The sequence below is a fragment of the Rhinichthys klamathensis genome, unplaced genomic scaffold (assembly GCF_029890125.1).
Source record: "Rhinichthys klamathensis goyatoka isolate OS25496 unplaced genomic scaffold, OSU_Roscu_1.1 h1tg000127l_1, whole genome shotgun sequence".
Classification (NCBI taxonomy): domain Eukaryota; kingdom Metazoa; phylum Chordata; class Actinopteri; order Cypriniformes; family Leuciscidae; genus Rhinichthys; species Rhinichthys klamathensis.
In genome coordinates this window covers 1,831,398-1,846,579 of record NW_026606664.1, presented here as the reverse complement: position 1 = coordinate 1,846,579, position 15,182 = coordinate 1,831,398, and the positions used below count along the sequence as shown (strand labels likewise).

General features: G+C 39.8%; 1 long non-coding RNA gene across 4 annotated transcripts; it reads left to right on the top strand.

Moving 5' to 3' along the window:
• Window positions 1-391: 391 nt before the first annotated feature.
• LOC130089229 (uncharacterized) lies at window positions 392-14,967 on the top strand. Of its 4 annotated transcripts, none has more exons than XR_008807548.1 (5): window positions 392-467; window positions 5,487-5,844; window positions 11,802-12,876; window positions 14,041-14,184; window positions 14,458-14,967. It is a non-coding gene; the product is annotated as an uncharacterized LOC130089229 (long non-coding RNA). The 4 variants fall into 4 exon arrangements; XR_008807549.1 differs by lacking the exon at window positions 392-467 and adding an exon at window positions 2,177-2,302; XR_008807550.1 differs by lacking the exons at window positions 392-467; window positions 5,487-5,844 and adding an exon at window positions 7,128-7,453.
• The last annotated feature ends 215 nt before the right edge of the window (window positions 14,968-15,182 follow it).

Below are 15,182 nucleotides of genomic sequence, written 5' to 3'. Positions count from 1 at the left end.
GCCTATGTTCTGTCTTGGTTGTGGTTTTAAACTCATTTTTGTTTTGGTTTTTGAGTAACCGTCTTCTACGCGTGACTTTTATATTACGCAATGCTTTTCACTCGCCTCTAGATGTCCTTCTCAACAGCGCAGCAATACATTAAAATTATTTATTTGATTTATTTACTAGTTAATACTTTGCAACTGCAAAAAAATCACATTATTCCTCAATATTTAACACAATTTTACTGAAAATAAAAATAAAGTAAAAATAATTATTTGAAAAGAATAGACACAGTAAATTTTACAGGGCCCCCTGCTGGCCCAGTGCCCTGGGCAAGTGCCCAGTAGGCCCGTGCGTTAATCCGTGCCTGTTTACACAGTGTCTGCTACACTGCAAGCGAGCAACACACAAAACTAGATCGCAACTAGCGCGCTCCCATTATCAACGCAACTGGGCTGGCATTGGCTCGACTGCGGCTCGTGAGGTAACGTTACGCGTATATATTTTACCTGTCATAGAAATGCGATGCAGATATTCATGTTTTATATGGATTCCACGTAAAATAGTGTACTCGTGAAAATGAAAATATGTGTAAACGAAGTAACATAACTGGAATGTTACTCCAAAACACTGTTTGTATGGGGTATCAAATGTAAATCTTTACCTCAAAGAGCTTGGACGATCGAATTTCTGTCCGAGAGGCCAATTATTTTGGAAAGCGATGTATTTACGCGCTGATAATAGTAAGTTTTTTATATAGCCTAATATATATTTTTTTTCTTGATCAACTCTCGCTAGTTATAGTCACTTAAAGCACTTAACGTTTGTGGTTTTTATTCTATGTTTATTACTTTTAAGATAATTTATTTTAATGTTATCCGAAACACTGAAAAAAATAACGTTTACATGCATATAGGCCAATTTAAAATGTAAAATCTTTCTCTTCAGGAAAATATTGATGACGTGGTGCGCATTTTGTCCAATCAAATGCTTTTTAGAATGAAAAGAGTTGCATCCAAAATTGCATACTTCCCTACTATATAGTAGGTGAAAAACATGTGACAAAAGCTACTCATAAAAGAGCGTAAAAGTGTTGGAAAAAAAGTACCAGGGTGCCCTACAACTTCCGACCACAGTATAAGAAGTGGACAGAGCCATCTCATTGGAACTCAGTTGAGACAGTTGAAGCCCATTTTTAGCGATTTTTGAGCACTTCCGTTCCTGACGCGCAGACTCAAACCGACTCAAACTAAGCTTGATGACGTGAGAAACCTGTCTGACAGACGTTAATCTTCTAGTAGCTGTAATGTAACATAGAAGGTAATGGAGCCCTTTATACATTGTGGTGTTTCTTTAGAAATAAATAATGGACAAATGGAGTCTTTAAATGCCTCAGATGTAAAGTTATTCGCTATCAAAGTGACGCCAAAATGAATGGGAGTCAATGGAAATGCTAACGCAAGTGAAGTTCTGCTACAACATGGCGGCACCCGGCCGGCTTCAACTTCCGGTCGATGGATTACCCCCTTGGCTTCCGACGAAGTGTGCATAGTGGTGCAGGAATGACGTGACACTTTGTAGGCCAACTCCAGTTAGCATCACACTAGCCATTAGGCTACCCAAATTGCGCAAATTGAAATTGCAAATTGCAAATATCCCCTATGATAACACATACATTTTAGCAAACACTCCTATTTATCGCAAAAAAGTTTTTACGATCATTCTTTAAAGATGTTGCGGTAGCTAGCTATACGTAAACCTACCAACATCCGTCGCCGCCATGATTTTTGGGATGACTTATCGTGAGAGGAAAAAATTAAGTTTTAGTCGCATAACATCGGTTAATGGAAACGCCGTAATTTCGCAATATTTTGCTATCGACATTTAGAAAATATTGCAAAAGTTTGAGTTAGAATAGTTTATAAGAGCACAGTTAAAAGCATAACTTACCAAGGCTGTAAAAGCGGACTGTGTTTACCTGTTCAGCGTGATGATGTTTAATCTCCTCGACTGCCTCTGTAATCCCATTTAGGCACTTGTTAGCAACCACCTTTTTCAAGACACGTAACATCTTAAAAAATCACGAGTGGGGTAATATTGATGTATTTTATGTCGTAGAATAAAATGTGAAAGTGTCTTGAGCTTGTGTTCACCACAGATCCCATTAAAAAAAATTGACTTCAGGATGATGGAACTCGTTTCCGCGTTTTGCGTACAAAGTGATGTCATACCTGGACTCTATTAGATGGACACTTTACTATTCCATGAGGCCACGGGAGAGGATTTAGAAATGTCAGTGAAGCGACGCAACTGACGCTGGTAGGTCACGTGATAATGACAACATGACAAATAGGCCTACATCTAGATTACATTTTACACATATTCATACTAAAAAAGTACTTTTTTAGCATCCGTGAAGTAATAACTTATTCAAAATAAGTACCTACTCAAGAGAGTGTGATTTCGGACGCAGCCCATGTCTGCTCTCCCTACATTTATAAGTAGGCTTCTTGCATATAGTCAGATATAATAAAATGTTTTTTATAATGAGCAGTTTGTCTGTGATTGATCAATTGATTGCAAAGAAAGTAGTTTTGTATGCATTTGCAAGGCTGTGATGTTTATTAAAGTCCTTTGATATGTCTCGCCCCAGCTGTTTTAATAGGAAATATGGCAGATATATGAAAGATGCCCCGCTTTGTGCCTGACAGGCTGATCGGTCTTGCAGGCTCAGTAAGATTAAGGTTAAGGCCTCGTCATCCTGTCAAAGTCATGCCAATAAAGCTTTCTGAATTGAGAAGCACCATCCTTCAATGGGCGGAAATATAGCAGCATAGATTTCTGTTTTAAACAAACAGTATTTGGGGTATGCCGAACTCTATCTGGCTCAAATGAGAATTCTGTGGCCTTTCTAAGGCATACACATGGTTTATTTCTCTCTCCAGAAATCAATATACTTGTTCATCACGTAATGTTTGGGCTTTGAATATTTTTAATAGATATCCGAGGTCACTTTCCGTGCGTATATCAATTTCAGATAGGACTCGCCATATGAATGCAATCTTTATTATCGATCAGACGGTCAATATTAAACTATCACGGAAAGAGAATGCACAACGACATTAAATACGCCGGCTATTAGAGCCCTTGGGGTGTACCATCTCTGTTTAAAATGAGAACTATTCCTAACCCAGTATTTGTCACAGAATCAATCAATGTGGCACATCAATATCTGTAAGTGTGTTTGTATGTGCACTGTCCTCCTATTTTGCAGCCACGTTTCTCCCTGGAAAAGCTGGATTCTCATTCGTATTCTGGCAGAATCCTCTGGCAGTGAGACTGCAGTTGCTCTCAGAGCAGGCGTGGTCACATGGGCAAAGGATGAGGGAAGAAGACAAGAAGAGGGTTGGGGGAGGGATGGAGAGGGGGTGAGATGCTCGAAACGGAAAAGAAACGGACAGGGTCAATAAAAAAGATGGGTTAGGGAAAACAAAGATGGATAGCTGAATGCAAATTCTAGAAGAAAAGAGAACACAATAGGGCTGCACAATTAATCGAAATAAAACTGCAATGGCCTGACACGCTTACCAAGCCATAAAGGACGTGATCTAATTAAATTAATATATTTTATCTAGGCCTATTACAGAGAAGTGTTTTTTTTTTTACTCGTAAGCAGCTCATTATCCAGTGTTTTCAGTGTCTCGCAGTGGCTTGGTTCACAGCAAAATAAATTAATAATAGTAAAAAAACTAATTTTTTTATATATGAAAAAATTGCTAAATGTTTAGCCAAATTATGTAGCCCATACAAACGACAACAGAAAACCGTGAGCTTAAAAAAAAAAAAAAAACATTTTCATGGAGCCCTGCACGACGATATGAAAAATATATATCATAGCCACGATAATTCATTCTCTCGTTTTGGTAAATCATGGCCACAAATTAAGAATTAGTTCCCACGAATCATTAATTTGTTCCCTTGTTTTAGTAAATCGTGGCCACGTTGAACTTATTTGTTTCCTCGTTTTGATTTAACGAAAACAAAGGAACAAATTATTACAACCTGGTCACATTTTAGTAAAACAAGTGAACAAATTATATCGTGCGCACGATTTACTTAAACCGAGGAAACAAATTAGTACAACATGCTGACATAGTAGTAAGTCGTGGGAGCCAATAGTTAAGCCGCGTTTCCACTGTACACACATTCACATTCGATTGTCGCATTTCGCCCCCTAGTGGCAGTCGCAGGGAACTTTAAAATTGGTCGTGAAGCAACCGTTACCTCGGCTTATTCACCATGGTAAAATGAATATTTTTGTTATAATTTTATATATCCACACAAAACAAATGACCCTCAATACATCTAAAATAAACATAAATATTGATTTACTAAAAAAAAATTTTCTGCCATAATTATTAATAACCGCAATTTTACAGAAATAGTGTGTACAGAATAACGGTAAAGTGTTAAAATATTGGTAATTCTAGCTTCGCGCTCATAGTTTTGATTAGAATAGCTTGTTTTCATATGACGTCACGCCACTGCGTTGCCATGGCGCGAAATGCAAATGGAGGGCAGGAAGTGATTTGCTGTATTTAGAAAGCACTATAACAAACTTAAAATGCCTATGTTTTGCATCGTTTATGGTTACTTAAATCGATCAAACCACGAGGAGTTTTTATCGTGTACCAAAAGTTGTTGTTCATAAGGGGGGAAAATTAAAGAAATTGACTGAAAAACTCTGTGAAAACGGCTTGCAAACTTACGTCTGCGGTCGGGAGGAGCCGAATGGGAAAATGCCCGTGTGTGCAGTGATCACTTCGTCAAAGGTGAGTTAATACAACTTAAGTGGCTATGTTTGTGTAACGTGTAACGTTTCCGAACTTTGTAAAGTCAAAGTATGTCTGTAAGACAATGTAGTTGCTGATATCTACCGCCTCGATGGCAGGAAAATCTTTCAATTCAGTTGAAAAATCGCTCCTCTTCATAACGTAAGGATCACGTCCAACATATGTTTGATTTTTTGTTTATATCTTTCTCTTGTAATAGCGTGTAAAGTAGTACAGTACGGACTTTCCTCCATCTCGTCCATTGCGCTCTTCACTCCCTGCCCTCCATCTGAATTTCGCGCGTCATCATAATCACGTGACTGAAACCCAGCTATACATAACATCCGGTCGGACGCAGAAGTGCAAATATTTTAACACGAAGCTCCGAAATCTCCGCATACACATATGATCGTAACTCCACGCAGCTCCCGACCTACTCTACATTTGAAATGAACGACTTCCGGTCCAACGGCTGTCGTTTGTCGTGTGTAGTGGAAAAGCGGCTTTAATTTGTGGACATGATATACATATTTCCCCCCCGCATGTCATGTTTGGGGCTCCGCATATTTTAAATCGTATTGGCAATTCTATCAGAAATTCGTACAGCCCTAGAATGCAATTCATGTTTTATATGTAAATGTGTGTGTGTTTGTGTGTTTTATTCTTATAAGATGGCACCCACCAGGTCGCATACTTCCGGCACAGTTGCACCAGCCAAGCAACTGCCATTGAGCTGAATGGGAATGTTAACAGAAAGCTTTCTCGATTCCTCCTTGTTTGGACCTCATGGGTAGCGGGGGCATCGCACGCTAACCTCCAGCTCAGGCTAGTGCACCATTAAGGCCCGAACGATTGCTTGTTCTATGTCTCTCTCTCTATTTTCCATCTCTTCCCCCTCTCTCCTACTCGCTCTCCCCCTCCCGTCGGCTGTCAGAGAGATGTGTGTGGGCAGCATTGTGATAGGAATAGATGTTCCCCTAAGCGAGACCTGCAAAAGCCATTTGAAATCTGCTTGATGGAGAACAGTAGGTAAGAGAGTGGGCTGCTTGCTTTTCTGCTCTCTCTCCCTCTCTCTTTATCTCTTTCTCTCCCCCCTCTGTCTGTTGTTCCCTCCTGTTCCCCCTCTCCCACCTCTTTTTCTTTCTTTCGCTGTCCTCTTTTCACCCTCTCTTTCCTCCCTGCGTTCTGCCACTTAAAGCGTTCCTCCATCTCAGGTGGCGCTTCCCCCCTCCGCCACACCATTCGTTTGCCCTTTCTCCGTCTATCACACATACTCCCCACCTCTTCTTTTCTCATCTGTTTTTCTTTCACTTTCTTTTCTTTTTTATCTGGGCACGCATTCCTTTCCACCCACACTCGACATACTCTCTAAATGATTCCAAGTGTCTGGGCCCCAAGCCTCCTCGAACAGACGTGCATACACATACACACAATGCTTAAAAGAAGAAAAAAATGGGCTCATGAAGACCTTTTCTAGTATTAACCTCATTTACCACAATGATTTGCCTCACACCGTTTGTTCAGAACTGATGGTATTGCCCAGAGGAACATTTTATTTCTCAGTAGTTGCTCCTTCATAGCTCAGGAGACTCAGGAGGTTCTTGGTTGTTTTATTCAACTTTCTTTAACTTCTTTAAAGGGGTAGTTCACAAAAAAGAAAGAAAAAGAAAATTCTGTTATTATTTCCTCTCATTTACTTTTGAGTTGATTTTGGACCCCATTAACCTTCGCTGTATATATAAAAAACTCTAATTATATTTTGTGATCCACAGACGAAAGAACGTCATCCAGGTTTGGAAGATGATTGTTGAGTAGGGGGGGATTCAGGGTGATTGGGACCCTTTTGCCATTGAGATGACTTGTGTGAAAAATGTCCCAATTAACCGGAATTCACCACATTTTCTTTTTTGTGCGTACTATCCCTTTAACATGGTTCCAGCAACAGACAGATCATGGGTTCGATTTCTTAAGGAGCACATCTGCTGATAAAATGCATCGCTTGAATGCACTGGTGAAAGCGTCTGCAAAATGCATAAGTGTATTATGTTCCATGCTAGGCTTTTGATTATGTTAGCTATGTTTAGTTGCTTTCATGGAGATCTGGGTTAAGGCCTGTTTGCCTGTTTCTTCCGAAACCAAATTATCTGTGCTACCCACATTCATTTATATTTTTCGTTTAGCTTAAGAGCATTTTTGATATTTGATTAAGTTTTCTCAGATGTTTCACCAGGACACATAAAATTAAGAGAATTGTTGATGTAGACTAGAGAATATTATTTTATATACTATTTTATAAAAAAAAATTTTATTAAGCAAGTGTCCATTTGCTCTACTTTTAAAGAGAACAAAACATCTCTATCTTTTTTATTTACAGCCGATAACAGAAAACCCTGAGGAAAGTGATTGAAAGGACACTCACAGACACCCTCCACAGCTCCGTCTCTGTTTAATGAGGTCGCTACAGGTCATAGCATTTTACCATTACATTTTAGAAATGTTTTGGGCCATTTTATTGATAGTGAGAGAGGAGATTTAAGAGGAAACATTGGGGTAAAGAGGAAGAACTGGAACGAGACACAAGACGACTTCAAACCCACGTCAAGGGCATGTGTGCTAACCGCTAGGCTAATGAATTGCAGTGACTAAAGTTGGAAGTGGAATACTAGCACACTGCTCAATATACACTGCGTAGTATTATATTTAAACAGTGTGTATAACAGTATGCAACAGTAAACATTTAGTACAATGATATTATACATGACTTTGTTAGTGTTAGCATAATAGAATTCAGCAAGTGGCTTCCAGTAATCATCCTGCAAATAATTATTTTGCATTTTTAACATAGTTTTATATTAAAATGTAATAACTTTTGGCTGTCTAAACGAATTATAGCAACTATTAAAGAAATAGTAAGAGTAGTACGGTTTCCGAACATAGCCTCTGATGTTGAGTTTGCTGCGTTTTTACATTTTCCTGCTGTTGCATCATTGTTCTTTCATATGCTTTCTTGCTCGGTTCTTTCAGTTCCTCTGATTTTTTTTCTATACTTTCATCAATAATTGAGATTTTGAAGTCGCCATGAATAATGCACAACGCATTGCTAACCATACAGTACATGCTCTGAGTTTTAAGCTGCGAAAGTCTTTGTTGTGAACTATTAAGAGGACACTTAAACAAAAATGCTTCTTCAAACCCTCGTCTTTATTTTCTTTCCCCTTTCTGCTCGTGTTTTCTTGTCCCCTTTCACACGAAATTAAATTTTCGCTCCCTCTGTCTGTCACCGAGATTACATGCGTTTATAACAGAGTCCTTTCGGTTGAAAAAAAAACCAGAAACAGGGATAAGCACCAGTGCCTGACAGAGGATTTCGCTCACGATCCCCTTGCTCCACAATGAAGCCCACAATCACACAAAGTAATCCCATCTCCTTAAGAGTCAAAGCATTCTGAGCGTTGTGTGCATTGTGGCGACGTTTTATTCATTTGAAAAAACCTTGCATTCCTTGAGACTTGCTAAGGTTTTTGTTCTGGATGAAAATAGTGTTAAATTCCAAGTCAAAGGCTGAATCTGATATATATTTTCATGGCCTTATAGCAAGTTATTTTGAGCTTGAGATGAGCTGCAATAAAGCTCTATTTAATCTTACACCAATCTGTTTTTCTATAAATGTCCTCAAGTAATGAATATTGGCACTGCGCTGGTTTGTGAAGGAACATGACTGAATTAAGCTATTGAATTTCACAGTTGTGATTATAGACATCAACTGTCACCGTGAAACGATCACATTTCAATGACACATTCAAAAGTGCTAAAAAAAAAGTCTGTCTGCATCGCATATCGACATCTTGTGAAGGTTTTTTGGGATGTCAACTGTTGGCTCAACCCTACAATGTTTCCTATGTTTCCCAAACGCATTCACTGCAAAAAAAGATTTTATAAATATCAACTTGGATATATATTTCAACTTAAATTACATTAAACTGAGTTGAATCGTATAACTGAGTTAAAGCAATGTAAAACACGTTGTCATAACTTGCCTAAATTGATCATATAAATTTAAATAAGATTTTAATAGATTTCAGCATTCAAATTGCCTGCACAAGGAGTGTGTTGCAGCATAGCAGAAGTACATTTTTTATTGCATAAAGGGCTTGTTAAAATTGAACTCAATTTATCATATTTTTTTTTAGTATACACTTTTATTAAGCCAAATAGAATAACAAAATAAGCTACTCCAATTTCCTACTAAAGTCGGACAGAATCCAGTCAATTTCATACTTCATAGCTATACACTTTAGGATTTGTCTTCCGTTTTGTGTAGATGAATTAAAACTTGGATGTAAATTTGACGTCCCTCCAGATGTAAATTAGATTTCATGATAAACAAGTTTCTGATAGTTACCTACTCCTGATAACAAAACTTGGAAGCACTCAGAAATCACTTTATTTCCTGTATAGATCTGAAGTTCGTTTGTACTATCAGTGTGAAAACACTGTGAGTCTTGCAGTTACGCAGGCAATTATGCACTGCTTACATTTTTGGTGTGGAACAGCTCCCCCAAGATCTTCATGAAAGCAACTAAACATAGCTAACATAATCAAAAACTTGACATAATACAGGCAAAAAGGAGAACAAAAAGTTTGGAGTTGGAATACCAACAGCAAAACTTTTAAAACAATAATTCCTTCCCTTTGTTTTTCTTTTCACTTCACGCTTTCCCACACCTCAGCCGCAGTGTTTAAGTTCCCGTCATGTAAGAATTCACCACAACCCTCCCTAGAGGACGAGTCTGTTTACGCTTCACATCAAATGCGCTTTTGAACCACCCCGACGACTCTCTGAACATCAGCAGATATATGTACACAGAACTGAATGCTGACTTATCAGTGTGTTGTGTTTGTTTGGTAAATAAAGCAGTTCTGTGGCAGGATCCTTCTAAGCCGGTACTCGCTTCTTTTTGCATGGGTAACATTGGGTATGTCTAGTGGTTTTTACATTGGACATCAAGTGGCAGAAAGAAACAACTGTCTTTAAAATCAAGCATAAAAATGTATTTATATTCTGATAATTTTCGTGATTTATGAGCTGGTTCTTTTCAGTGAATCAAAATCATGAAGCATGTGCAGTGTAGTTCGAATCAGAAACAGACAGCGTGACATATTTTGATTTATGACTGAACTGGTTTTTAGTGATTCAAAAACTTCTTAGGTTGTGTTCACACTTGTAGTTCGGTTCGCTTGGTTTGGACCAAAAAAAAAAAAACGATTTTTTTTAGTCCTGGTCCGCTAAGTGTTCACACTGGCATTTTAACACCAAACCAAGGCATAGAGATATGTTCCCAACCTCATTGGTCTGCTTTTATGACTCTTTAACGCCTGTTGTGTGTGTGTAGCCTACATATGATTGTATTTTGACCAGCTGAGAACTTGTGAAGAGCTTATAAAAGGAGTCAAAACAGCGGCAGGAATCCCTCCGTCACACAAATGAAGATCTGCTGCAAGGAGACGCGGTTCTGACGCCTGTACTCAACTGTGATGGGCAACATCACAACTATGATGAGAAAAAACAAGTATGTTTGAGCATTCTGTCCTTTTTAGGGTAGTAACTTGTGACATCTTCCCGTTTTTGGTTTCTTTACTTGGCTTTGGTCTGTGTTGCGTTCATATTTAACCGCATAATTCGAACCGCACCAGAGTTCGTTTGGAAGCGGATCGTGACCCATCTTTTCAACTGTTTGGATGGCAGCGTTCACACTTATTCAAACCGCATGGAGTGATCGCACCAGGGTTCGTTTTAATCGAACCAAAGTAGGAACACACCCTTAGTGAATCTGTGCTTAAAGGGTACTTTGCCGATTTGAAATCAGTTTCGTATTTTTACACTATCAGCAGTATATGTAAATGAATAATGTGTATTTCTCTGTTACCTGCACTGAGATATTCTCGATTGTCAGTAAAATACTTTTAACAGCTTTTGTGAGAATTAGAGATCGTACTGCATTTTTGTAGACAAAAGTTGTAGTTTGAAATTTTATTTAAAAAAACCTTTCGCCTTTCTACTCCATAGACAGCCAAGTTTTAAAAGTTCATCTTGTCAATGGCAAATTATCCCTTTAATCAGTCAATCTGACTCCTTTTGCTGAACCTATTTGCATGAAATACACCAAAAAAAGTGTCTACATTCCTTAGGATTCCTATTTCCCTGATTTTCGTCCATGTTGGCATCTGCCGAATTTGTCTACCTTATACTGTAGGCTTTAATTAGTTGCACACCCTTTGACATCAACAACAAAAGATTTAGATTTAGAAGAGTTTAGTTTTGCAATCCGTAATGTACAACCCCCTTTTTTTGGGCCTTGCTGGAAACATTACTCTGATGTATGTAATGATGGCTGGAAAAGATTTGGTGGCGAAAAGAAAACGTCTTCTAATGAGCTAACGGCAACAAAACACATGATTTTGTTTTCCTTTCTATCCTCGACTCCTCTTGCATTTCCGAACAAAAATAAATCCTTGTTAGAGGAGTTTGTCTAGCAGAATACACAAGCAAAATCCTCCAATCAGCCCACAGTGTTTTGAAAAACAAACAGAGGAGACATGCTGAACTCCTAAAAGGTGCAGACTTGGTCACGCATAAGTCAGGGGTCGAGTTTGAAAGGGCTTTGGTTCATGGTTGACTGGTCTTCTGTGGCCGACTGCCTGCTGTTAAAAACACACTAAATTTCACAAAGGAGAGGTCTGAGAAGTGGGCAAACAGATGACTGCTCTTTCAAAAAGGTTGAAGGGGGCATTTCGCTGAAGCTGTGCTCCAGGAACCAGCTTGAAGGTCAAACCGAAATGGCCATGTGCCGGTTGCTAATGCCTGTGGTGTGTGGTCAGCAGTATTGCACCCATTCACAGTCTTCACACAAAGGGAATTGCCTCGGCTTCCTGTGTTGGGGACAGTACCCGTTTTCTGCTCATCGCTCTTTTTTTCTTCTTCGCAGGTTGAGAGTGCATTGTTCTGCCGGCCTTTCTCAGCCTCTGTGGGTTGATGTGTCAGCGGATGAAGCGCTCCGGTCTTGACTGCAAAGGTCAAAATCTAACAGGAGGAAATGGCCTTCATGTACATGTGCACGGCTTTGTTCTAGCCTGCGCTAAATTTAGCACCCAGAACTGGATACTACAACGCTTATCTTTACTATATCTGACATGTAAATTCACGATGGTGCCACGTCACGGCTGTCCTTTGGCTCGCCGGTAACGGGCATTTACATACGGCGCGTCCCGCTTATTTGCCTGCGGGCTGTTTTATCTTCGCCGCGTGTCGTCACGGCGTGCCATCTTTTTTATTCCCTTTTTGAACAGACACTTTTAATGCGATGGCTTCCCTCCCAGGCCTGGCATGCCTGCGGCTCCCTCCTATATCGCCACTGGCCAGATTCCCAGCCTGTGTACTCTGGCAGAGTGGCCCTGAAGCGTCAGCCGCTTCCTTGCAAAAGTAGCAGCCAAAACCGTTAGTCACCAGCCCCGCTGTGACACAGTGATGGCTGAAAGGGCCTAAGGCCAGGCCTGAAGAGGTGGCTGCTCGACTATATGTGTGCGGATGATTTCCGGAGGAGGGAGCTTGGCACGCCTAACACCTATATCAACATTTTTCAGAAGCCGGGATGTGAACAATGAGGGGTTTTCAGCACCGGCTTCTCCTGTAAAGGCTGACGAGGTGACAATGAGTCACTCTGCGGTGCACCGGACGACTCTAAAGCTTCCAACGCCCTAGTCGGACGTTAGACCTCGAGTTGACTTTGAAACCCAACCCGCATCTGATGCAGGCGCTTTGTAACTGCACTTCCGCTGTGATGCATTTTGACAAGGCAAATCTGAGAAGAAAGAAAAACAAAAATGCAGCGGGGCAACGTGCAACGCAGCAAAGTTGTGTCAACGAAGTCGAAGGAACAGCGTCGAATGGAGGCGCAGGGCGGGTTTGTTATGACACCAAACAAGGGGCCCTCTGGAAAAACAGATAAAAGTGGAAACCAGAGACGAGGAAGCGCACAAACGAAGAATAAATAACATCCAGCCGTTAGAATAATATCCACCTATAAATTCCCAGCGCTGTCTTGCTAACTAATTTATGTTAGCAATAATACAGAACCGGCATGAATGGTTGGTCCAAAAAAGGCCAGTTTCAAAATACAACAGTTCATTGTCAAGCAAAAATGTAAATGATTTTCCATCTGGTTTTCAAGCAAATTCATGTTATCCAGATTGACGTAAACATAAAGCATTTAGGGTGAACCGCTGAACGTACGTATCTTTAGAATACGAATAAATCCTGATTCATCAATAATTTTCATACTAAATGTATTCTAAATTTAGGAAAAAATTGTATCCAACCCATACACAAAAATCAGATATGGCCTTATAAATGTGTTAATATGAAATTTTATTTGTATATACTTCACCTATATTTCATCTTAGACTGTAGTAAGAAAAGCTGGATTATAGCTTGAGCTCCGAGGTTCCTCTGCATAAAAACGCAGATACACGTATATACAGCTGGCTTGGGATGTCTATATTAAAGGTGTTTATTACAACGTACGCTCTCATGCGAGAGAGCGTCATATGTTGGCGAAAAGCTCTAAAGAATAAGTTGTGTGGAGATGGTGTGGGCGTGTTTTGCTAACATTGGGCATGCAGTCCCTCATTTAGACTACTCCCAATTCATTAACATTGCAATGAGGTGAAGAACAGATTCATGTGCGTATGCATGTGTTGTGAATTAGGCTAAAATTATTTCTGTGTATATAAAGACGAATAATCCATGTGATTACTGGTGTATGAGACCCATTGTTTTTGAGGTAATTACAAAACCAAACACACCAACCTGAGCCCTTATTTTTATTGCGTATTTACGATTTCACACCGTCGTCATATATCCGAATGTGGGTGAATTAGTGGGACAGTGTATAATGACTTTCATGAGGGTTTGTTTAAGGTCAGGACCCTTGTGTGTGTTGACACAGCTGCCGTGGGGGCACTGCAGAAGAAAGACACAGGGAAGTTCATGTAAAGCTGGCCTGAGCTCAGGGTCAGGGCCAATGTTTACGTAATTCTGGCATTTCACCTCCTCCACAATGGACATATTGGCTTCCTGGATTTGGCATTTATGTTGCATTAGCAAAGTAGTGTGGATAAGGTTGTGTTTTTTTTAGTTGTGCTGCATTTCAAGGCTCCTTTGTCCAGATTCATCTCTCAACATGGCCCTCATCACTGTCAATGGAGCGGCGCCTGTCTATAGCGTTACAAGCTAAGGAAGTGGGGATTGCGTGCTCATCAGTTCTTGAGCTCAACCACTAGTGACCTTTATCCTTCACAAACTTTCTGTATGTATAGTAGAATATATGGTCTCTGACATGCAGAATAACCACAAAGTGAGTGCTAACTCTGAATTTTCTTTGCTAACTCCTAGCTAACTTTGTATGCCAATTTGTTCCAGAGTAAGTTTTGTTTTACTAGTGCTCTGGATTTTGTGCGTTTGAATATCGGAAGTCTTTTTAAAAAGCAGATATCTATATCTAGAACTCTTCAATGGCAGTTCGAGTTCATTTATGCCACTGAGCAGTTATCCAAAATGCTAATTACGCAACTGTTCCCGCACAGGTAGAGATTCAGGCTCTGTCATCTCAATCTTAACAGCAGGCCATCCAGCGATCTGTTCAGATACATCAAGGATCAACGTGACACCCTGTATTTATCTTTAACTTTAAACGTTATGATGCTCGACTGCTCATTCATATTCTCCGCTTCACCCATGGAGCTGGATTAGCATCCAGATGTCACAACGTGATGGGACTCACCTACGTGAAACGGTCCATGAAGACACAAGCTGATATGTCCTGTATCTACTGATCACTTTGTCTCAGTTGACATTTCGGTCCCTTTGTCTGTGACTGCCTGCAATGAAACGGATGGGAAATTTCTGGATTTGGCAGGGATGACATTTGGATGAATGGAGCTGGCTTTCCATCAGGTGACTCGGAATATTCAGTCATTTCCCTGCACTGCACTTTTGGTGCTGTCCATTGCAACTAAAACCCTTTAAAATAACCCTTAAGTTCAAAAACATAGTTGATATTGTTTTATTACTTTACATTTTATTTTACATTTGATATATGTTCAAAAGTGATAGGTAGGAATTTGTGCAATGCAATGAGTTTCAAAATGCCAATCAGTATTGATAATATTTGCCTTTTACTTTTCCACAGAAATGTTACTCTACAAAATTCTGACGTAAGTATGTCTTACATTGCCTGTGACACTCAAGTCCCTACCGGCTTTTCAAAGCCAGTTGAACTTTCTTTGAACCACTACCCTCTTAAGGAAAA